Here is a 26,615-nt window from a genome sequence, read left to right as displayed (position 1 = left end):
TCTCCAGTATAACATTTTCATGCTAATAATAGAGAAAATGAATAAAAACATTTAAATGAATTTATTCTTTAAGGAGTCATATGCTATGGAAAAAATATTTCTTGGGACTTGTGGGAGAGTTAATTACTGTTACTGGTTCCAATGTGATACTTTTCAGTAAGGTAAATCTGTGGCCAAGGAAATGACTAGCAGGCAAAAATAATACTTTTAAAATGATATTGTTAAAATATCCCCAAAAATATTATTTCTTGCTATTTGGTAATATTGGGCTCGGCTTTAAATCAAATTGACCAAGTATTTTTAAGTTCTTACTTACTATGTGCCAAACATAGTGCTAGGTGCTGGGAATGCAAGTGTAAAATGATGCTAGTTGCTAATTTGAACTTTTTAAAAATAGTACATTGCTGAAGAAAAATATATTTGCGTGAGAAATAGTGAGAGGTTCTTGGGAGACACACACACAATTCTGAGATGTTCCAAGAGAAAGCATTCCTTCAGTGAAAAAAAACTCACTAAAGACAAAGATAAGTGATGTATCTTGTTCCCAACAGCTAATTTATTTGTGACAATTTTGTGGGGTTTTGAGTTGGATAGCTGGGAGAGTCCAACTATTAGAACTTTTTGATAAGTATTGAATGAATTTTTTTTTGATTTATCAATCTAAGTAAGCATGAAAAGGATCTGATTTGAGGCAGTAGGAGCCAGGGATCAGAGACCAGATCTAGATTCAGTTACTGAAGCTGACTACAGAAGAGAGATGAGAGAAATCAAGAGAAGCTGATCATAGAAGCCAAGGTATCAGAAGTAAAAAGTATGACACACTATTTGGAAGAAATCTCCATTATTTGAAACAACTGATCGGGAGAAAGGAGATTTGTCTGCTGTGGGTAAAAAGCAGACTGGATGAAAGACTGCTTTGCTCTTTAGTTATCTACAATACGAAAGAGGGGAAACTCCTCAAAAGTTTTATCTATGTTGCCTTTTATTGCTTTCTAGGTCTCAAGAATGGAAAGCCCATCAAAGTATATAGAGAGCAACATCTGAGAAGTTTTTGCAGATTTTAGGATGAAAGGGAGCCACTTTTCACTTGAAATTGTCACAATGCCTTAGTGCCTAGCCAAAGGAACAAACCAAAGCACTTCTTCATATCCCATGCTTAAGACTTTTGATGATCTACAAGAGCTTAATCCTACTTTAGAGTAAAAATAGCAAAGAAGTTTTCTTCAGCAAAAGACCAGGGGGCTCAGAAGATAAAAGATCTTACCCAGCAGGTAAGGAATGATAGAAGACTGTTTCCTGTAGAGACCACCAACATTGTGACATCATCTGTAATACAGTCATGAGTTTTTTTAGGGACATGATTTTCCTTAAACATGTGCCTCCATGCTAAGCTTTTGTAAATTTGGTGCCCATTCACACATGCATTCCCTGTACATACTATATACATCCATGGAGGAATGTGACCCAGATTTGTGGATGTGTAAATATTTTTATTATTCTTATTTTTAACCTTTCCTTTAATAAATGTTATGATATGATTATTCTTGCTTTTGTTTTCTCTTTTAGAATGCATTTGAAGCTTAAGAGTCAACAGTATCACTGTGATTCATTTGTCTAAATGTGAAGTACACTGGTGGGGGCTCACAAATTATAATTGTGAGTCTTTTCCCCACACCCTTTGGACTCTGACAATTGTCTTGAAGTAGTATGGAATTATTCATACCCTTCCCCCAATAACCATTCAGGAATTGTCCACGGGAATTCATGTAGCAGTGGCCTGGAACTCTGAAAAGGTGTACTTGAATCCAGAACAGCAGAGTACTTAAGGTTAAGTACCTACTCAGTGTGATATAATGGCTCTATAAACATATACTTAGATGATGTGGCGATGTGATGACTCTACTCACCACTGGTGCCTGTTGAATGTGGTGTGGTGAGGTAATTTCAGGGAAGGATTGAGGGCTGAAGGAGAGAGGCAGAGTCTCTCTGCCATATCCGGCTCAGCAGGGAAGAGTTCAGGCTCCAGACTCCAGAGTCCAGGATCCATCTTAGACGAGCCACATGGCAACTTGGCATCCACACCAAATGACACTGTACCTGATATATTGTCATTGAAGGATTTTTCTCCTTGTTCATGTAAATAACTTTTAATAGAGTCAGTCCAGTGACTTTAATGTATGGATGGACTTGGCATCAATAAAATGCCACATGGGCATCTCATGCTTTAATTTAAAGAAACTAGACAGAGATTTGACTGAGTTATTCCATTCTGAGCTTTATAAATTTTTGTTGTTCTTGACATTTTAAAAAACTGAAGAAAACAAAATCTGATTTCTTAAAGATCTGCAAATTTCCCTCTGCTGTTTTACCCTTTGTTCTTGTGTGATTCTAAACTTTCCTTCTTTAAAGAGTATGGAGTGTCATGATTCAGTACCTTACAACATCATCAGGAGACTATTAGTGTTAAAAAAAAAGAAGTTTTTTTCTTTCAGTTAGCACTTGTGGTCATTAAAATCCTCTAAAGATGAAGTAGTCCACTTTTCCCTTCCAGTTCAATTCTAGACTCAGCTCATTGCTCATGCTCAATGGCAATGGCAATGGGCCTCATGGGTCACCTCTATAGATTCTCCATAGGTATTTTTATCCACCAGATTTTACCTATAAGAAAAGTTAGGATGGATTTTTAGTGGTTTCATTTGGAAGCCTCTGTTGTGTCGTGGTTTGGTAAGCTCCACAAAACCATCCAAAAAAAGGAAGGAATCTGGAGAATTGTATCATCCATCTTCAATTTGAACTCTTAAACTTAATAGTAATATTGGCTCTTCTCTCATCTTACTTTAAATATTTATGCAAGGAAAAAAGGTATTTCTGAGGTTTTCTATCAATTCCCTTTTCATGAAATCAGTTATAGATCCTAGAATAATATGTAATAAGAGTTCTAAGCAAGTAATTTTTTATTTCATTTCATCACATATTCAAAGATGTAGTAGGTGGTTTCAGAGAACATATTTCCTATCCCCTAAGATTATTTGTTTTTATTTTTAATTTACAATGCTACTGGACCTGGTTCTCCCATTTGCATATTCTGTTCCTTCTGGATAAAAAGTAAATATACTTTTATTGTCTTTCACTTCAGTTCAATCAATTCCCATTACCATTTGAGATCCCATTCCCTTCAATTTTCTCACTTCTAGAAGCATGTTAAATCATGGCCTCATCCTATAAAACCTTAGGGATACCCATGGGTCAACAAAGCAGAAAGCATCTTTAAAGCATTTATCATGATCAGTTCTTGTATTAAGCACTAAAGAAGTGAGTTCAAGTTGGCTTCTTGTGCCAGGATCATTTATTCATTTCACTCATTATCTATATTCTAGATATTTAAGTATAGGCAGTGGTGTTCTTTTAAGGACTATGCCTAAGTAAAGGGGCAGGTCAATTCTCTGAGAGCCTCCACAGCTGTGGAGCATAACATCTGAAGGAGTTGCAGGGCAGCCTTTACTGACACAAGTGTTGCTTGTGGATTGGGATTGGAGGCAGAGGGAAGAGGAGAGAGGTCAGAGAACAGCAACTGCCTCTTAGTTTCGAATCACCATCATCTTCTCACATGAAGAGATACATTCTACAGGTCTGAGTTAGACCTGCAGCAGCCACTGGCAGGTCTGTATCACAACAGTGTTCTATTATTATATTATTGAATTTTGGTCTCCTTTGAACTTCTGAGTGTGACTAATGCTTTCTTTTGACATTGCAGCTACACTGTATGACATGTATTTTGTTGAATACATAGAGGCGGTGGGTTCTCTTCATCTTCTTTTTTCCATTCAGAACTTCATATATCTGAGCTGGTCCTGATTTATACACAATTCTCAGGAATTTGGGATTTAAGACTGGGGCAAGAAATGAGACACTTGTTATTTAATACATGACCAAAAAAGACATTCCCTTAGCCATAGCAAGGGAGAGATATTGAGTAAGAGTCTTAATTGAGGGTATCTTCAGTGAAGTAAAGCTTTTTTGCCTAAGTTATCCATTGTAATCAATTATTCAAGTATCAGGGCATCCTTGGATTTCCTCATGGTTCCTTTGTGCTCAGGCAATGAGGAAGTGAAATCTCCAGACTGAACCTTTAGACTCCTGAAACAACTAAAGCTTAAAGACTATCTCAATTTTTTCTTAAGGAAAAACTGATCTAGCTTGCATTGGGTGGAGGGAAAAGTTAGCATATTCCTCCTACCACACCAGGAAAATGTAAGCCATGGCTCCAAAATTTAAAGTCCATTTTCGGGAACCATTTATTTAATCAAATATGCCCTTCCTTTATGAATTCATTGTTTTTTTTAAACAATTACATATAGTATAATATCCATCTCTCTCACACACACACAATCACACACACATATATAATTTTTTATATCTGTACACAACAGCATCGATTCAGCAACTCATAGTCCTGAGAGTTTCCTCATGAGTATGAGTTACTGAATGGATGCTGTAGTATATACAGGGAATTTCCTCATGGAATTTCTTATACCAATGAAATCATAGAACTGATGCAAAGTCAACAAAGATTAAACCATGACAATGATGACACGACATGAATAACAACAACAATAAAAAACAACAATTCTAGTTATAGGTCTTCTCTTCCTTCTCTTTCTGTATTTACTTTCTTCTTCTGTTATTCCCCCTCAAATTATGCACTTCTCCTACTTCTTCTTTGCAATCATATTTATTGTCTTCTCCAAACATTTAGTGACTTCCCATTGTCCATCTCGTGATGCATATAATCTTCTGACTTTCCAACTGAAAGCCTTTTGTAATGTCTCCAATGTATCTGGCCAGTCTTTTTCTATACTATTGACTTTCATGTATTTTACATTTCAGCTAAGTGAGTTTTCCCTGTTTTGTCCTTCAGTAAGTCATCCTTATTCATTTGACAAAAATGCTCCCTTCCATGCCTAGAATAGGCATTTTCCTAGCTCCACTTGTTGAAGCCCCTCTCTAAAACCTTCTCTAAGAACAATCTCAAAGGACACCTTCTCCAAGAAGCATTCTTTGACCTTTCCCTCTTTTACACTCCCATTTGAAAGTAACCTCTTACTCCTCAAATGTTTTACAACATTCTACATGGATCTCTTTTCCCCATCCACCTCACTTTCTCTTATGTCCATTATTGATATATTTGTCCTTTGTCCTAAGATTATCAGTGTCTGCTTGAGAGCATGGATATAATATATTTTTTTTATTTCATAACATCTGGAATAGTTCATGTTCATAGGATCAAAAATTTTAAGACCATCTACTCCAAATCTTCACTTTGACAGTGAAACTGAGATCCTAAGGTAATGTGAGAAGTCATTACCAGCAAGATTTTGAATCAAGGTCCTTTGATTCCAAAGCTCTAGCGCTCTCTGCTGTAGCATACCAACTTCTTGAATTGAATAGAATATCAAAGCTTGCGGAGGCCCCAATGGTGTTCTATCAAAAATTAAATTGCTCTTGTTGCCCTATCGTGGTACCCCAAATTTCCACCATCACTCTTTAGATAAATAATCTTGAGAGACCTTTTTCTTTTTAACTGAATTACCCATTAACTATTTAATGCTCATTATAATGTAGGATAGGTCACCAAATTATCTCTTTGCCATATTGAGGAACAAAAAGCTGAGCCTTAAGATAATGAGGCACAATACAGGTAAATTTTGGTGAGTGTAGTCCTGGTACTGAGAGTACTATCAGGGAGCTTGGGTCTGGGTGGTCATTATGGTGTTTATATATATATATATATATATGGGAAATGGTGGTAATGATGGGAATGAAGAGGACACTTACGGGCATCAAGGAATGGGGACAACCGAAAATCCCTGCTCAGGGTAGAAATAAAGGAGTACCACCAATAGAATGTCCCTAGGATCAGTCTTTCCTGCTGTTCCAATTTAGCTCAAGGTAGTACATAGGAATTTTTTGTGTATCAGTGGGATTGAAAGACCCACTTCAGGGCAAACATTCCTATCCACTCTGTGATCACTGGAATGAAATTAACCACTGTTCCTTCTTTCAATGACATCTTTCCTTTCTTGCCAGGAGTATATGATCACAAAGGGGAGAAACCTCATTTCAAATCGTCTAAATGCAATTTACTTATGGCAGATGAGTCTGAACTTGTACTTATGCACATTTTCCAAAACACAGCTTCCAGAACTTTTGGGTAATGACTATCCAATGAGAGAAAATACAAAAGGGTCTAGAATACAGAAAATGCTATCTCAGTACAAGGCAGCAAACTGGATAATCTATGCTCTCTCAGCCTTAATAGACAAATCTCTGACATCTCACAGTCGAGCAGTTATATTTATTTTGACAAAATGCACAACTGCTGAAGAGAGAAGATGTATTTATCAACTGCAAATTAATGGTATTCATGCAGCTAAGTAAACATATGTAGGCCTGTCCTTATTAAAGAAAACCTGAAGAGACAGGTACAAAAGAACAAAGTAATTTTCTCCCTGAGAGATTTTTTTTTCTTTCTGATATAGAAAGGGGCCATGGAAGTGTTCATCTAAATATTGAGCTCTCCAGGGAGTAAAACAGAGATCTTGCAGTGGGATCAAGAGGCTTAAAATGACAGTGCATGAAGGATTACCTAGAGGGGATGCTTCATAAATGAACAGAAAGCACCTTCAGAATTCCAAATTGTGGTTACAAACTGGTTAGCATGATTTTCAAGCAGCATCAAGGAAATCAGCCAACTCATGCACCAAACTTCAGAGACATGGTGTTGGTTATTGAGGTAGTTAGTATCAGAGATGAGATTAGCTTCTAGGATTATCTAACTCCAACGTAGCTATGTACCTTATATTATAGTACATTTAATGTACACAAGATTCTCCCCTGAATTTTCATTTTTCCATTTTAAAAATAACACGTGTACCTAAAGTCCCCTATGAGTATTGAACTTTTACATAAACATAAACATTTAACATAAACATTATATAAACAGGAAGCCACCAAAATCAAAGTTTAAATATCCCAGTCTCAGAAGGGCACATTACCTCTTCCCAGGAACATGTCACTCCCATGGGAACAAACCTTTCCAGATAATGGACCATTATCTTCCTGTTCCCCTTATGTGAATTTTTCCCTATATTAGAATATATAAATCTGAATGGTGTGTTGAGTCCCCTTCTTTTATTCCTCCCCCCTCTTTTTATCATTTGTCAATAAAATTTGAGCATTAGGTCCCTATTTTTATGACATCCAAACTCATTAAGGAATTATTTTCCCTGATATCTCTGAATGGTCAATGGATCTTTCTTTACACATAAACTGAGACCTCCATCAATTTTTCACAATAGTACTTATTCAAAGAGGTAAGGATGGAACTGGTCAGTATTAGGCCAGTGTCATAAAGTAAGGGCAATGAAAGAACCTATGATCTCCCAAGAGGGATTGTCTTACATAAAGTACATAAAGAATTGTCACAAAAGAACCATAATAAAAACAGCTGAGATTTGAAAATTAACTAAAGCTATTGGATCCAGTACAAATTAAGACAAAATAATATAAATATACACAATAAAGAATTGACTAGGTAGAAAAATCACAAAATGAATCTATTGAAAGCAATCTAATTAAAACAGCATATATTTTAATACTCAGTAATTTGGATGAGAAGTTTGACATAAAATGTAGACAATATGTTAGAAAACATGGTTCCAGCTTGAGAAGGCCAAAGGCCAGTATATTTCACAGTGGCAAGGATTTTATAATAAAACCTTTCTTTTTTACTCATATACCTACATCCCTTCTTAGAGCCGTAAGGCTTCTCTTCCCCAGCTTCTTTCTTTATACATTTCTGAGTTACCATGGTGCCTTTACTCCTGATTTCTCATTTTATCCTGGCTCACTTTGTTTGAGATGGGAATTAGAAGCTTGGATCATGAAAAATAGGCTAGGTAGAGTAGGAAAGGAGGAGGGAAATCAATATCCATGACTGTATTAAAAGTGATAAACTGTTACATTAACCTCTATGAAATGCATATAGAGATCCTATAATGATGCATTACTTATTGATCTTGAATCATTTTCAGTTTTGCAATGTTTATTATATAAGACATGAATCCCTATTTCATTAAAAATCAGCTCAAGGGAAACGTCCTGATTTCTTCATTTGGTTATATTGGATACTGTTCAAATGAAATGGATCATCTCATAAGTTTAAACATCTTTTTTTTTTCTTATCCAGACTTTTTCATTCTGATAGTTTTCTTTTCTGGCTTAGAAAGATAATGTACCTTTAGCTGGGCACCTTGTTCTCTAAGGAGATCATGACTTCATTGAACTTCAGCTTGATCAGACTCACATGTGAATTAGAGTATTTAATTTGGGGTTCCACCTTTTTTAGGAAGGACACTGATTAGTGGGAGAGCATGCAGAAAAAGACAATGAGGATGATGATGTACATTGAGTTCCTGAAAAATGAATGAACATGGATGAGGAAGAAAAAACCTGGATAGGAGTCAGGGAGGAAGCTGATTTGTGATTGTGCAGAGGTTTTTTAGTCATGTAGAACTCCTCATGAACCCATTTGGGGTTTTCTTGACAGTGATACTGTAGTCATTTTCCATTTCCTTCTCCCAGTTCATTTTACAGATGAGGAAACTGAGGCTAGTGAATCACCTAGGATCATACAGCTGGGAAGAGTCTGATTCCAGATAGGCATGCAGGTAAGTGAATTTTTCTAGCTTCAGTCCTGGTACTCTATTCACTGGACCACTTAACTTGCCATAAGAAGCTGATAGTTAACAGGCAATCATGGGGATTAGGGATGAAACTTATTTTACATGGCCACAGAAGACAAAACTTTAAAAAGCACTGATAGAAGCTGCAGAAAAGCAGATTTGACTGATGTAACCAAAAGGCCCTGGAGGACTTAAGAAAGAAATGGCAAATCACTGTAGTATCTTTACCAAGAAAATCCTAGATAGGGTCTTAAAGACTTGAATATGATTAGAGCACTCAACACAAAACAATAGTAGAATGAGTTGCCTCAGGAGAAAGTATATTTACCCTCTCCCAAGGTCTTCAATGGAAGGTTGGTTGACCACATATTGCCTTGTTGGACAAATTGTGGAGGGTATTCTTAATTAGCTAAAGGTTGGACTAGATGGCCTCTGAGGTCCCTTTCAGCTCTCGAATCTTGGGATTTTATTCCCATACTGCAATCAAAAAGCATTTATTTTTATTATGTTCCAGACATTATATTAAATAATGGGAATACAAAGAAAGGCAAGAGGAATTCTTGAAAGCAAGTGAGAGAGACGACATACATGTAAATGTCCTTTCAGAATTGGTTGAGAGGTAAACTGAGAAGAAAAACAATAGCAATGGTGGTGGGGAGATCAGAAAAGGTCTCTTGTAGGAGGTACAACTTGATTTCACTTTACAGATGTGAAAACTGAGGCAAATGGGATTAAGTGACTTGTCCAGGATCACACAGCTAGTAAGTATCTGAGGGCAGATTTGAACTCAGGAAGATGAGTCTTCTGCTTCCTAGCCCAGTGCTCTCATTTTGCCTCTCAATAAAATCAACAATTTCAGAGAAAAAGTAATGGCAGGGGATGGTGGGGAGATCAGAGAAGGCCTCTTGTAGGATGTAGAATTTACTCTGTGTCTTGCATAAAGCAGGGGAATCTAGTAGGCAGAGAATTCCAGGCACCAGGGCCCCTGATAACAAAATGGAGATGGGAGATGGGGATTTATGTTTGAGGAAATGCAAGTGGGACGATATGGCTAGATTATGATACATTAACAGAAAATTAAAGTATAAAAAGGGGGAGTAGAAAAGGAAAAGGTTGGGAAGGACTTTAAAAGCTAAGAAAGATTTTATATCTGATCCTGGATATATAGAGAGCCATGAGAGGCTATTGAGTAGGATAGGGGAGACAGTCACACCTGAACTTTAGGAAGATCATTCCGGGTTTTAAATAAGAGTGACGTCATTACTAGCATGTCGTTTTTGCCCAGTGAAAGCCCCATTCATAGGAAAATTCTCTTAACTTAAATGTCACATAACTCACAGGCAAATAAAAGGACTATAGAGCTAGTAGCACTTAGAAAGATGAGTTTTGACTCTTTGTAAAAATAGCATGCTGACATCCCTTCCAAAATCAGTCCTACTGCAAACATGGCAATAAAGTATGTTTTTTAGATTTTGAAATGTAAAAAAAAGCAATCACAAGTCAGCCAGCAGGCAAGTAGAATGAATTTTCATTGGCGGGGGGAGTAGGCAAGAGGCTTTAAATAAATAAAGGGGGGAAAAATCTTTGCTGGAAATGTCATCTTAGAAAGGCTGTTGATCATTCCCATCTTCTGGTTGATGACTTCTTATGAAATATGTATTAATCTCTTCAAGCCCAGCTATACACACAGCATCATGGCATATTTATTTTCCTAGGATGGGCTATTCCATTTTAATTTCTGTGGCAGTTTTATTGAGGCTTCTTGGGTCTGTCTTGGAAATGATTCTACTCTCTATTGCTCAGATCATTGCATGATACAATTCAATCTATTCTGCCAGAGGATTTAAAATGCTGGGACAGTTTTCAATTATCATTGAAGGTAAGACAAGGCAAGACATTGCTTGGGATGTTGTACTCACTGCAGGTGGAAGACAGATTAATCCAAAGCAAGTGTCCAAAGCATTTATATTCAGTTTGTCCATGAATAATAGCCTTTGAAGCTTTACTCACTTGGACCAGAGCTCAAAGAGTTACTCGTCCTTTCCCTTCAGTACAGAAGATAAGCTACAACTAGGTTTTAGAATTGTTCAGCTCTGTGTGGCCCATTTAAATAAAGTCAAATAGATTTACAGAATCTAGATAATCAGTCCTGTTAAGATGCCCAAAGCTCTACAGGTATCATGTGTCAGAGGTCGATTATGAATTCACGTTTTCCATTACCTCTTGCTACTTCTCCTTAGGAGGCACAGATACATTGTTTATCATCATCATCATCATAATGTTCATTGTAATAACATTGTTATTATCATTACTATTGTATTACACAATGGGAAGATCCAATAAGATCATCTATGGAAAGTGCTTTGTAAGAGCTAAGAACTATACAAGCGTAAGCTATTAGCTAACATTGAATTTCAACTCATGTTCACAATAACACTCTAAAGTAAATGATATCATTAAGCTCCCTTTACAGATGAGAAAACTGAGGTTGAGTGATTTGTCCTGTGGTCCCTGACGAGGGATTCAGACTCATTACTTTTTGACCCCATGTTCTATATTCTGTTCACTATGTTTCCCAACTTCCCAACGAGAGAGAATATTAATTTATTGCCTGGCCTCTAATTGATGAAACCTCTGGTTTGCCTGTGTGCCAGTGGAGGAGATCGGATCCATTTTTCTGAATTTTGCTTCTTCTTGTTGCTATGGCTCTGGGATTAGGAAAACAAAGAATGTTAGATCTGATGGCAGAAGACCTAGGTTCAATTCAGTTCTTAAAGTTCCTACTATGTGCTGACCATTGTGCTAAGTGACTTACTTTCTTATGACTTTAGGAAACTCATTTCAGTTCTCTGGGCCTGAGTTTTTTTTTTTAATCTACAGAATAAAAAGTTTGGACTAGAAAACCTTGAAGTCCCTTCCAACTGAAATATAGATGCCCCTCTTATTTTTTTTTATTCAAATGCTATCACTACCATTAATTTCCATGTAACTTTGGACAAAAGGCTCCTCTTCTTCAGCTAAGTCATTCCCCAGTTCCTCAGCCATAAAAGGGGTAGACATACTATTTAATCTCTCCCTTCCCCTCCATGAGGTTGTGGAATTATTGGGAGGCTGAAATGATGTCAGTGATATAAAAACATTTACCAGCCTGTAAATTCAGAGCCAGGCGCTTATTTAGGGCTGTTTGATCCTCATTGTTTTTCTGAATGCCAGCAATAAGGACCACGATCTGTCTTTGTTCAAATGGGCTGTCATTTTGTTCCATTTCCTTTAGTGGGTTCATCTATTGTTCTTCCAGTCTTACAGTAATAAAGCTAGTTGGCATTCATTTAGCACTGCAACATTTATAATGTGGTTTTTTTTGCATATATCAATACATGTGGGTGCTATAGCAACTTTGTGAGAGAGACCACTATCAGTCTGATTATCTTTACAAATGGAGAATCTGAGGTTCGAAGAATTAAATAAAATCCAAAGGTGGGATTTAAAGTCAATTCTATCCAAGTTCAGTATGCTATTCACTATGCCCCATCACATTTCATTCTTGTTTTATGCTTCATTTACCATCTCGGCACATGTTTGATTGCATCTAATGCATCACAGGATTTCTCATTGGACACATGCTCCTCCTGACAATTATTATAGAAAGAATATACACAAAGGTCAGAGAGACAGAGAGACAGACATAGAAAGACAGAGAGAGACAGAGAAACACAGAAACAGAGACACACAGAAAGATAGACAGAGATGAGAAAAACAGAGATGAGACAGACTGAGAGAGACACACACACACACAGAGACACACACAGAGATAGAGAGACCAACACCATAGACTCATTTAACAAATGTAGTTAAATTTTTGACTAAAATTTTTGATTATATTTAGAAGTTTTGATTTATGGATTACTGGTATTAGTTTTGCTTTTTAAATTTTTTGAGCACATATAATTCAAATTAAAGAGGCAGCATTTCCTAATGGTTAGAGAGCTACCCATTAAATCATGAAAATAAGAGTTCAAATATTTCTTCTTACCTTCACTCATTCTATGACAATTGATACATCCATGTCCCTGGGAAAACTTGAGAGAGAGGAAGAGGGAGAGAGAGAGATGTGTCTATGTGTGTGGGTGTTTGCATGTGTGTGTATGTATATACACCTTTACATATATACACACACATAGATAATTTCTATTATTTATGATCTATTATCATTATGAGAACAGTAATATTTTTTGAAGCAGAAATGTTTTGTTTGAGCAAGTCTGGGCTGTTTCTGGAATTAGTACAGGGTGTCTCAATTTTAGCGCAGTCAAATCATGGTAAAACTCAAGGGAACCCTATAATAAACCATTGTGGAGATACTACTTACATAGTTTTGAGCACTTTGAAGAAAAAAAGTAGTATCTTTGGAGGAAGGACTTTCGGTACCAAGAGTTCCTTAGAGATGAAATCACAGGTCTGAAGCAAAAACAAATAAAAATGAAAAAGAAAATTTACAAATCTTTCAACTGTGCTGGGATTGTAGTTGAGGCTTGAAAGAAATCAGACTAAACCTAAGAAAAAAATTATCCTCTAAAGGGAAAGAATATAAGAGGAAAATAAAATTATGATCAATTGTATTAGTTAGGTATTTTTTTTTTGGTTAATGACATTATTAAGGGAGACAAGGAAGGAGCCCACTAATGAAAAACTTGGCAGGCTTTCACCTTTTTTACATGTCAAAAGAATGATTTCTCTACTAGGCTAATCATCATTTTCTCTATTATTGTTCCACATTCACTGAGTTCTTAAAATATTTCCATGATTTCAGAGATGGGAAAAACCTTAGAGATCATCTAATTTATCTCCTTTCATTTTATAATTTTGTTGCCTTAAACAGAAGCTCATCGAGGGATGTGATATGCTCAGATTCACAAGGGTTACTACACAGTAGTGATGGTGATAGAATTAGAGATCTGTAACTAGAAAGGAGAGGAGAGATGTCCAACAAACTTCTTCATTTTACAAGGATAGAATATGAGACCTGCAAAGATTAAGTGACTTGCCCAAGTTCACAAAGATAATAATTGGCAGGGCTGGGATTTGAACCTGACTCCAGTTCTAGAGTACAAATCCTAAGCCCAATGACTATTATACAATAATGGATGTTGAGCTTTACTTTATCCTCTCCCCCTTCTTTTTCTTCTCTTCTTTCTGTTTCTTTTGTCTCCTTCTCTCCCTTCTCTTTCTTCTTTTTCCCCTTATCTCTATCTTTCCTCCTCTTTTTTTGGAAGAACATTTTAAATACATATCATTGAACCAAATTGTTCATTTTCCAAGATACATGGAATAAAAGATTTAGAAAACATGGAGATCAGAGAAAATCAAAATAATGTGAAAACAGAATTATTGAATGAATAAATGAAAATAAATATGTTAAGCATTCACTATGTTATAAATACTGTGCTACATACTGAACATAAAAAAAGAAAATATTAGATACTTCTCACTCTCAAAAAGTTCACCTCTAATTGAGATAGACAACACACATAAGAATTATCCACCTCCGGCAGGGCAGACAGAAAAGACTAGAAATCTTACCATGGGGAGCATCAGGGAGCCTCAGTAGGACCAGTTTTTAATAGTTATCACAATAGATCAGATGTCACTGTTGAAGGTCTATGAGTAGATAAGACATTATCTGGCATTATTCCTGGCATCCTATAGGCTACTAGAGATCTTCTGTGGATGTTTTCATTGAGCTTACATCTGATGAATTTATATCCTACAGTAATAATAGCAGAATGGAAAGGTTTACAAAAACTATTTCTATCTGGACTCTAATTTAAAAAAAGAGAACTTGATAATCATCATTTATATTTGTATAGAACTTTAGGTTTATCAAAAGCACAACAAATCTGTGAGGAAAGTATATAATAAATATAAATACTATCCATAATTTAAAGATGAGGACAATATCCATTCAATAACTTGTAATCTAGTTTAATCCAATGTAATCTAATTACACATATAAATCACCCCCTCTGTTCAAGATAATGTCCTAGAACCAGGAGGTATCCATCCCCCCAAAAAATAAAAAGTTTCTAAACTTAGCAAGTTAACATTTTTCCCAGAGAGGCAGGATGTGAATCCATGTAACTTCCCATTCATTGCTTGCTAATCATCATCCAAGTTCACCAAAGTAATTTCAACAAACTTCATGTTAAGTATCTTTCTCAATTTAGATAATTGTTGGAGACCTTTTCTCCTTGTTATTCATCACTGGCTCTATTTCCAGTAAGTCTTATTGAAGAGATATTTTGTGTCAGCATTGGAAAAACTCCCATCTTGACCTCTGCCTTCATTCTAGATTTTTGAGAGGGTAATTATGGACTGTATTTTATTTGCCCAGGATAGTTATATGAAGAAAAAAGTGGTAAAGTTTCCTCCAAATATTTTTGTGGGTATTGTTTTTGCCCTGACTGCAGTCCAGTTCTTCAAATAACTACAAAGGAGATTTATGACTAAATTCAAACTTCTGCATCAAACTAAAAACCAAGTACATTTTCCTTCCCTATTAAGGTAAAGGAAAGGTTGTATGCTTGGTGCCCTTTGGCACACAGAAAAGAGGTCAGGGAAAGCTATTTCCTTCGATTCTTGACATATCACCTCCAGCTGATTGTATACTAGTAATCTTTGGATTTGCAGTTAGTTTTCCAAAACATCTACGCTCAATAGTAGCTAGCCCACAGAAAATTTTTTGGCATCTTTCCCAATATATCAGAATGAAAGAATGAACAACAAGGTCTATATTAAGTGATTTCTATATTCTGGGCAAAGAATAAAGCAGCATGCTAATGAAATTGATCTCTCATCCAGATCTTAGGAAGTTCTGAATGTGCTGCTGCATTAAGCTGATGCCCATTTGGCTGACAGACTGTCAAGCGTGACACTGTGTACATGGAAGAAAGTCTCAAACCTGATTGGGAGAATTCTCAGTATGACACTATACTTGCACGTAAGACATTTATATTTGCCGGCTCCAATCGGTCTTCAGAGAGAGAGAAGAGACATAGAGGCAGAACCGTTCACATAATCTTATACAAGAAAGTCAGTCCCTGCCTTCAAGGAGTTTATATTCCAAAAGAGAAGCTAGAGGTGAAGAATGAGCTAGGCAATGAAAGGACAAGAGTCCTAGGTTAGGTTTATGGGTAGAAAGTGTTTAAGGAATCAAAGACCAAGCTAGAAAACATGAAAACTCACCCAGCTGAACCAGTGCTGCACGGACAGATTCTGGTTGGTGTTGGGAAGGAGATCCAGCCTAATTGCAATTGGTGTGATTTGGAGAAGATCAAGACATACATATTAATTCTTTTACTCACTCATTCATTTAATAAATGGGAGTGCCAGGATATACAAGGCACAGATAAATATTCCCAGGAGAGATATCCACAGCAGAAAGATTGTTGATACAAAAGAGTTAAGGTACTTGAGTTTTCTTGAAATAACCCTACATAAGAAAATTGGAGAAATTTTTGTGAATGTAACTATTGGGACGTTTCCAACTTTATTAATGGTTTTAGTGATTGGTATCCTAGCTCTCTTTGCAGAGGCAAAGCTAGAGTACTGGACTTGGTTTCAGGAAGACAGGTCTTATAACCTCTATATACCTAAAGCAATTTTGTAGGATTTATCAAAGTTGTAGACAGTTGTAATCTGTATTCTTATAAAAAGTTCACCAAACAAAAAATCCTATAGATCCTATACATATATTTTCTTTTAAATTCATACTAATAAGGCCCTTAGAGAAAGCAAGGTATGTAAAATTCTCTCTCCCCATAAAAGATATTGATTCTTATGACCATAGGATTAAATCCAGATTACTTTGATAGAATGTATAGAGTTTGGTGAAGTAACAGAAGGATGTAATCAAGAAAATTAATAAGACTTTTGCTGATAAACACTTTGTACTTTATCAAGATATTGGAATAAACCATATAGTGATTTTAGATCATCAATCAATGGCTCAGCTGATTTACCAATTCTTAATTGACCAAAAGAATCAACCAAAGAGCATCTTGATAATGGATCAGACAAAGAAATCAAAGATATCAAAGTGGAGATCATTTGAAGAATTTGAATAGTGGACAAAAAGGAGGCAAAAACTCAACTTAGCTATTCTTTTAGAAATGGTGGGAAATTTACCTGATACAGATATCAAACCTCCAGCACCCATTTGTGTGCAAATTGAATCTAATGACCACAAGTGAAGATCTGAAAATAATATTCTCAAGATTCGGTCTAACAAAAAGCTGTAATGTCATTTGTGACTGGAAGACAGAAGAGTCCTATTGTTAAATGTTTACTGAATTTGAAAAGGAAGATTATGAAAAAGCCTTTTTCAAAATGGATAATGTGCTTGTAGATAACAGAATACACATAGATTTTAGCCAATCTGTTAAATGGAGAGGAAAAGGTGGAAAATACACCAAGAATGACTTCAAGGAATATGATAAGAACCAGGAAAAATCTTCAAAATTTGCTCTCAAAGGAAAAATAAAATCCAAACAGAATACAAAATATGATTTTGTGCCGGAAGGAGCCACAAAAGACTTGTAATCAGTTCATTCACACACAAATAAAAAACATAAGAAGTACATACAGCGCAGCTCTAAAGAGAATTATACAATAATAAAAAATTCTCAGGATTCCAACAGGGCATGTTGTCAGAAGAGATATGAAGAAGAGTGTTGTAAGAAGTGAAAGAGTGAAAAAAGGGAAAGACCTCAAAGCCGCAGCTGTGGCCACAGCTGCGGTTGATCTCAGGATAAAGATGTCTAGCATGGTAGCAGTAAGTCTAAACACTGAAAAGAGCTCTGTGAAAAGAGAAAGGGATAAAAAGAGACTCAAAAGCAAAAGTCTAAAGAAAGATCTAAGACGGATTAAGGAAATGCATCAGAAAATGGCTTCTAAATTTTCTCTATTTTGACATCATGCTAATGATGAACTCATACAAACCAGAATCAGAGTAGTCAGAGACTATTCTTATCTTTTACTTGCTTAAATCTTCCATTAGAAATATAGATCTTTTCAATTAATGCAAAATGTACATGCAATGAAAATTTCATGAAAAGATCTTAACATTTAAAACAAAACAAAAAACAACCTGTTAAAAAATTAATACTTTGTCTCTGGACCTCAACTTTCTCACTTGTGAAATGAATGTATTGGACTAGAATGCCTAATAAGATCTCTTTCAACTATGATCCTGTAATCTTTGATCTAAATCTGGTAATCTCATGAATATTCAAGATCTAAACAAATACTTGTTAACTGACTAGCAAGCTGGAAACCCTTAGGTATATCTTGCCTTAGACACTTAACTAGCAATATGACTCATCAAATCATTAGACTTTTGCCTGGCTTGATTTCCTCATTGGGGATAATAATAGCACCTATCTCAGTGTTGTTGGGAATAGTGGTACCTTACTTAATTGTTTCCAGAAGATATGACAAGTGGTAAAAACTATAAGTACCAAATTAATTTTCCCCATAAGGAGCCCATTTTCAGTCTTCAGCCTAATCATTCCTCCCTACCCAATACTCCAAAGGGGTCAGAAGGGGTTCCAGCGGTGGAAAAACAAGCCAATCCATCCAGGCTCCTTCCTTCTTGACCCAACTCACTTTCTGAGAGGAAGCAGAAGTTTTGTATTCTTCCTTCATCCTATATAGGATATGGAAGCAGAAACTATGGTGCTGTATCCTTTGCAGCCCAACTCTGGCCTCTGCCCTGGGCTTGGAGCTCCCAGCAATCCTGGGTCTGCTATCACCCCCACCCCCACTGTAGCCTCTGTCTGGGCTCCCACTGCTGCTTCTTATGCTACTACTGTCGGCCACTCTATACCCCTTCCACAACTACTATTTGAGGAGCCAGAAGAACATATGCAGCCCCCTATGGGAATTGCCCTGTGACCTGCCCTGTAATATGCACCACCTCTGCATCCCATGATGCCCCAACCTGACAGTCTGGAATATGGCTGCCTTCGTGGGGAGGAGCTATGAAGGGCAAGAGTAATGGTGACAGGTGCTGGAAGCACTCCTGTCCAGTCTAACTTCTCTACTGCTCAACAAAGACAGCAATCAAGTGGGATGAGTGCCAAAGAAGCAAGTGCTGGAGCATTATTTTTTCTCAAAATACATTGAATATTGAATTGGGTAAGTTTCAAAGCAGACCAGTGTCATTGTACCATTGTATTTTCAAAGTGTTTGCAGTGCTTAAGTTGCCATATAAATATTGATTTCTTCTTCATCATCATCAAAGGAATGAATTTTAGAGACTGATTATGTCAATTTCCTCATTTTATAGGTGGTGCTAACCAAGACTCAGACAGACTAGATAAATGTATACCAAGGTTCTCAGCTAGTCAATGAAATGGAATTTTAAGCTACATATAAATAGAGATTGATCTGTCAACTTTATTTTTATCTCAATGACTAGCTCACTGCTTGGAAGATAGTAGATGCTTAATAAATGCTTGGTCATTGGTTGGTCATGCAAGGTTTAGAGCTATAAGGGACCTTAATGAATCCAAACCTTTCATTTCACAAATAGAAAACCTCAAGCCTAGTGGTAAAATGGCTTGTTCAAGGTCACCAAGATGGTTAGTGACAGAGGCAGGATCTGAAACCAGGTCCCTTATTTGGATCAATTTTCTTTCCATTGGTTCAAGTATTCTTTTGTTCATAGTGATTTCTCTGTCACTCATAACTTCATGTTCTAATCTCATGCAGATTCACCCCCACCTCATTCCTTTGCTTCCCACTAATAATATAGTGTTGTATCAATATTCTTTTTTTGTTTGAGATGCCCAAATAATTTTTGGATCCTGCCTGGATCTTTTATTTCTTTTATTTCTCATAGTTAGTAACATTTCTTGGACTCGACTTCTAATCAAATGCTCTTTGTCTGCAGATATTTATCTACGGAATTTTGTGATTTTCATTTTTATTTTTAGAAGGCCATCCTGAGACCATCACATCTCTGGATAATTTAGAATAATTAGCAGTTTGATATAGGAATGCTGAGAGAGCTGGAGACAAGCGGCAACTAAACCACAGTAATACCAACAAGGTTTGAATTCACAATATGGCTTTCTATTTTCTTTGTCTGGCAAGAGTAATAACTCCCCCTGCAGTATGTTACAGCTCTAGAAAGAAAACCAAATCTGGAAAAAAAGGCAGCTGGTACAGTGGAGAGAATTCTGCATCTGGGTTCAAATTCTTCTCATGGTACTTTTTGTCCCTATGTTATCTGGTACAAGTCATTTTACTTTTATGGTTCTTAGTTTTCTCATCTGTAAAATAAAGGGACTAAATTTAGATAGCCCCAGAGATCCCTTCAAGGTCAACTGTTTGATCTTATGAGTACTAGATTATCCCTTCTTGCAGCTACTCTCATTGTGACTGCTGTCGATCTCTTTACAACTAAAAATTTACCCCATGGTCTTCTGGATTCATGAGAGTCCCTTTCTGATAGTTCCAAACCCTGAAATCTTTTCTTTCTTAGCCACCAGAGACTGGCATGCTTTACCAAGAGAAATAACTATGGCCTCCCACATCTTTAACCTCCTCAACCACCATGGCCTGTGTCTTTAGTCTACCTCAACTCTTCACTGAAAGCACCAGATGGGATATCTTGGTAGAATAGTGGATAAAGCACTGGCTTTGGTGTCAGGACCCGAGTTCTGATTAAATCTCAGGCACTTGATGTTCACTAGGTGTATTACCTCAGACAAATCTCAACCCCAATTACTTCCCTCCCCAAAATAAAGAAAAAACCCACCAGACCTTAATTCTCATTTCCCAGCTCCTACATACACGTGCCAAACATTAATCCTTGTCCTCTCTATCCCATCAGTTCAAATAAATTTTCCTAGCTGCTGGAATTGCTGACTGCAGCTTTGAGTCAAGGACATGCCATCTCCAATTCCACTCTGCTTGTCCATACAATTGCACACTTAATTTTACGATTGCCCTTTGAAAAATTCCAAAGTGAACAGCTGGGACATTTTGCATCCAATGAAAAGGAATACAGATAAGCTCATGTACACCTGCATGAGTCAAATCCTAATGCATCTGGCCCTGAAGCTAATTAGAAATTTTGTTTCCTGATGACAATTAGCCTTTGGAAATATCGGGGCACACTGAACCTGTTTAGTCGTGTAATGACAGGCAATTAGTTATAATTGTCCGACTCAGGGAGGGAGAAGTAATAATAGGAAGGAGATGACTGCTAGAGGAATTGAAATAAGTTTATGTTAATTAAAAACTTGGCAAAGGGAATTTATTTTAGGAATCTTCAAACTTGCCAATTTCTGTGCATGGAAAAAACATACTTTATTTGTTAAGCATAGTTAATGCTGGAAAGTCAGGCAATTATGGTTTTTGATCAGGATCCTAAGTAAAAGTAAAAAGAGATCTTAATCCACCAGTTCATTCTGTATTTTACACATTAGAGAGCTCTTGGTGAAGGGGATTGCTGACCTCTAATGACTTTCTTATATACTCTTCCCCTTGATCTAGTGTATTTTTTGAATGTTTTCATTCAGAATTCCAAGGAACTCTTCGGACTCTGGGTCTGTGAATACCCATCGCTGAATGGTTGTGATAACTGACTGTACCTATTCTGTCATAAGGAGCTGTCTGCAACCTATAATCTCTGCACATTTATCATTACTCTTTCAACATAGTGATTCTTCCTTGCTCACTGTCTCCCATTATGGAAAGCCTGGATGGTCTACATAATGTTAGTTGTATGTAATTGTTCTGTGCTTCAAGATTTGGTGAGTGGAATGACAAGATCTTACATTAAAAGGAGAATGGGATGTCGTCGTTCATCTAGTCCATCTCTTCAACTTACTGAAGATCACAGATTCAGAACATTGATTCAGGACATCAGAAATCATCCAATGCAACCCTCAGATTTTACAGGCAAAGAAACTGAGAACCCAATTGTCCTCAGTTGGGACCCAATCCATTGACTTTCAGCCTCGTATTATTTCCATAATATTGTAGAGCAGAAAAGATGGTGATTAGGGAATTAAAAAGAACTGGATATAAGGTGCTATTGTGAACAAAAGCCATATCATGCATGCCTTTGTGTCAGCCTATGTTCTAGTGAAAAGTTTGAACAATAAGAGATAGAAATAAGATTGAATTTTCCATTAAGAACAAAAACAAAAACAAAATCAGTCAAAAGATGATAGATTTGGAGTTATAAAAGACCACAAGGACCTGTCCACATGGACAGCCTTGAGTCCAACCATGTCATTTTTTTTCAGATGATAAAAATGCAGTTCAAAGTAATTAAATGAGTTGCACATAGTGAAGCAGTTAGTTACTGTTGGAAGCAGGATTTGACCAAATGTCTTCCTGGCTCCAAATCCAGTGATCAATCTACTACATCACACTGCCTGTTAAGTTCATTTTAGATAGATGTCTTCAAATAGAGAGCTGCCATCTATCACAAGAAGTAAAATGGACAATTTTGTTGTCATGAAACTAAAAAGGTTGTGCATGAACAAAACCAATGCATCCAAAACTAGAAGGAAAGCAGAAAAATGAAAGGAGAATATTAATAGAGTATTAATAGATCACTCAGAAAACCATGTCTTCCTGTTTTAGATCACCTGGAAAACATGCCTCTGTGTTCCAAATCGCCCAGAGTACACAGCAGTCTGTTCTAGGTCACCTTGCAAATGCATGTCTCTGTGTTCTAGATCAGCCAGGAAATGTGTTTTCCTGTTCTAGATCGCTCAGAGTTTAAGCATAGTTAATGTGGGAAAGTCAGAAGATTATGTTTTTTTATCAGAATCTGAATGGGATCATAGGTTAAAATCTGTTCTAGATCACCTCTGATGACATGGCTGGATTGGTCAAAAAAGCATGTTTTTCTGATCCAAGATTACTTGGAATAAGTATCTTCCTGATCACTCAGAAAGATTATTTTCTGTTCTAGATCATGTGGAAAACATGGCTTTCTGTTCTAGATTACCCAATAAAATGATTTCCTGTTCTGGATAACCTGGAAATATGATCTTTCTAGATCACCCAAGAAAGGATGACTTCCTATTCTAGATCACCCCCAAAATCACATCTTCTTGTTCTAGATCACCCCCTGAATGTGTTTCTTCCTGTTCTAGATCACCAGAAAAATGTGATTTCCTGTTCTAGACTACCTGGGAAAATGTGTTCCTGTTTCAGATTGCCCCAGAATGGATGACTTCTTGTTATAGATAAAGCATGCTTTTGTGATCCAAGATCACTTGGAATAAGTGTCTTCCTGATTACTCAGAAAAATGGCTTCCTGTTCTAGATCATGTGGAATACATGGCTTCTTGTTCTAGATCACCAGGGAAACATGTATTCCTGTTCTATATAGCCCCAGAACTGATGGCTTCCTGTTCTGGATCACCCAGGAAATGTGATTTGCTGTTGTAGATCAACAGGAAAAAGTATCTTCCTGTTCTGGATCACCTCATAATGAGTGTCTTCCTGTTCTGGATCACCAGGAAAAAAAGCACCTTCCTGTTCTAGATCACACCATAAAGGTGACCTGTTCTAGATCACCTCATAAAGGGTGACCTTCTGTTCTAGATCACCAAGAAAATATGCCTTCCTGTTCTAAATTACCCTGGATTACCTATTTTATATGTAACGACTAAGTGAAATAAGTGTACAGTGAAATGAAACAATGGTTTATATAGAGCAGAAAATACAAACACCCTGGGTCTGGGCTAAACCACAATCACCTGGTAATGAAGGAAAGTAGGAGCTGTGAATATGGCTATCCATAGATAGAAAAGCCTACTCAATTTTTTATTCCCTTTTAAATGATGTTATGAATGAATACCTCCATATCATAAATTCATCCAAAGGACAGTTTAAGGGTGGTTTAAGGGAAGTGTTTTTTCTGTGGTTTCATGGCCAAATACTATATGGATAGTGTATTCATTGGTCCCAATATACAGCAACAGGTGGCTCCTTGTTGTCTTGTAATTGTTGCTAACAACATTGCTACTGTAATCCAATCAACATTTATTAAGCACCTACTCTATTCCAGGAACTGTGCTAGCTAGACAATAGTGATACAAAGACAAAAATTAATAGTCACAACCTCCAGAGATTTTGATATATTGAAAATAATGACTAAACTGGTTTTATGGAGGGTGAAGGAAATAATGTCACTGAATCAAAGAACTTAAATGTATGTTTTGAAGATTTGTCAAGGCAGCAGCCCTGACCTTCCTAAATAAGTCTTATCTTATAGAATAAGGATTGAAAGAACCAGTGGTTTCATTGGTACAGGGAACTTCCAGGTGAGGAAACCTCCCTCTTTGAATGAAGCTCTGCAGCTTATACTTTCAAGAGAGTTCTTTAGAATACTGAGACATTGAAAAACCAGTCAGTATGTGTCAAATATGAGACTTGGAATCAACTAATAGCAACTTTCTAGTAAAGTGGAGAAAGAGTTGGCCTAGAAACCAGATGGCACAATTTATATAGAGCTCCTGGAGCATCTATATAGCAATTATTATGTATCAGACACTGATGAACATGTTCATATTTTTTATCACATTTGATGCTATTATCATCTCCATTTTACAACTAAGGAAACTGAGGCAAGTAAAGGTCAAATGATTTGCTCAGGTCACATAGTAAGTCTTTATAACTCCAGGAGCTCTCTATATATTGTGCCATCTGGTTTCTAAGCCTTATTTTATTTATTATATGCCATCTTATTTCTAAGCCTTTCTAATCCATTTTACTAGCCTTATCATAACCTTGTGTAAATAGCAGTGTGTCTGTGCATGAACTTGAGCTTAATCTCAGTAAACTGGCCTCTGTGTGGGTGTATGTATGTATGTATACGTGTGTGTGTGTGTGTGTGTGTGTGTATATATATATATATATATATATATATATATGTATATGTTTGCCAGAGCACATATTTTTGTATAAATCTTAATATAAACTCTAATTTAACCCAGTTTCTAATTATCATTTGTCCTAGCATTCATCTGTCCTGTGCTGTTTTGATGAATCCCTTGTTTTATTCATCCAATCCCAGTGCATCCACAAGAACTTGATAATTGGCTAGACTTTGAGAGGTAAAAATTGTCTCCTCCATTCCCAAGGAGGAGAGATGAATGGAATGCTTTTTTAGAGCCAATTCAATCTTTTCTTTGCCATTGTACTTACTCGAATTGTCAAGGTCTCTCAATTTTTTATTTCCCTGTCAATGTTATTGAAAAACTCTGGAAGTCATAGGTTCTTAGACTTTTGTAATTTAGGACTTCTTTGACAGTCTAGTGGAGCATATAGCTTCTTTTTTAAAAAAAAAACATAAAAATGCATTTTGATTACAAAAGAAACAAGTCATTTGGAAATATTATTATGTTTTTAAAAAAATGAAAAACAAATTTATAGATTACAGGTGAAGAACTCCTATAAACCCAATCAATGCATTGATAAATAATTCTTTTTAAACGATTTTCTGTGTGCCAAGAATTGTGCTTGATGTTGGCACTGCAGATTCCTTGGCCTCAAGGAACCTACTTTCTATTAGAAGAGATAATACAAATACCTAAATGAGAATATATAAAATGAATACAAAAAGAAGAAATACAAAACAAATACAGAACAGTTAATTACAAAACAGAGAGGGAGGGTAATGGCATTTGAGGGAAGGAGATGAGAAAAGGCTTTGGGCAAAAGATTGTGTTTTAGCTGTATGCTGAAGTAGAGAGGGACCTCATGAAATCAGGAGACAGTGAGTGTAGTGGAAATAAATGGAGTTAGTTATGTACTATATCTGAGAAAGAAAAAGCTAGTTGTCTAAATGTTGTGTGAGAAGGTAAATAATATATAATGGGTCTGGAATGGTAGTTTAGGGACAAGAGTGAAAGACTTTAAAATTCTAAAAGAAGGCCTCATATTTTCTCCTAGAGGCAGCAGAAAACTCTTGGAGTTATGATGATCCATGAGGCAATAGTTAGATCTCATTGGAGAATTGTTGGGGATCCAGATCTGATTGAGTTTAGTTCCTAGATGCTTTGTAAAAAGATCACTTAGCATTGCTATTTCTTGGGCTGTAGGCCAAAGACCTAATCAAAGGATTAAGTGGAGAAAAAAGAGGCCTTTGTAAAGTTGGTGCCCTTGATAATAGGAAATTTTGGGGGGATTGGAGCCAACATGGCCAACTTAATTCACCCAATCTCTCCCCTAAACCACCCCAAACTTCTTTAAATAATGACTTACTACATTTGTGATTTTCCAGCTAAAGACAACTTAGATGAGCTGAAAAGGCCTGAGACATGAAAGTGAGAATCCAGCATTCAGTACCAGTGCAGGACCTAACAACACAACTCTGGCCCCAGCCCTGGCCTCATGCCAGTAAAGCAGGAATGGGTTAAGAACATTGGAATCAATGGCAATGCTGGTGGTTTCCAGACCACTCAGTCCAGAGCCAACAAAGAGGACTTGGAAAGTCAGAAGAAAAGATCTGCAGGAACAGTGGGAGCCCAGCACCCAGTCCCAGCAGAAGCTGCACAAGCACAGCTCGAGTCCCAGCTCCAGCAAAGAAGGACTTCTGAATCTGTAGCAGCATTGGCGCTTCTCAGACTTCTCAACCTAAAAGCACCAAAGGTGATATGTAAAGTTGGAAGAAAAGTTTGAAAAGATGAGAGTGCCTTGGGAAACCAGCACACCAAATGTGGGCATGGACATTGGTGGTGATGGCAGCTTCCTGAGGTCTGACAAGAGATAGGAGGTCTTTTTATGAGGATTGAGGAAGGACTCTGTTGCTTTAGCCCACTAGAACATTCATCTACA

General features: G+C 36.7%; 1 pseudogene; it reads left to right on the top strand.

Annotated features, from left to right (window-relative positions):
- The first annotated feature begins 16,580 nt into the window (after positions 1 to 16,580).
- Positions 16,581 to 17,543, top strand: LOC100929225 (annotated as a pseudogene).
- Positions 17,544 to 26,615: the final 9,072 nt, after the last annotated feature.

The sequence above is a fragment of the Sarcophilus harrisii genome, chromosome 3 (genome assembly GCF_902635505.1).
Source record: "Sarcophilus harrisii chromosome 3, mSarHar1.11, whole genome shotgun sequence".
NCBI classification, from domain to species: Eukaryota; Metazoa; Chordata; class Mammalia; order Dasyuromorphia; family Dasyuridae; genus Sarcophilus; species Sarcophilus harrisii.
Note: the sequence above shows the minus strand (reverse complement) of the source record. Positions and strands in the feature narration are given on the sequence as shown.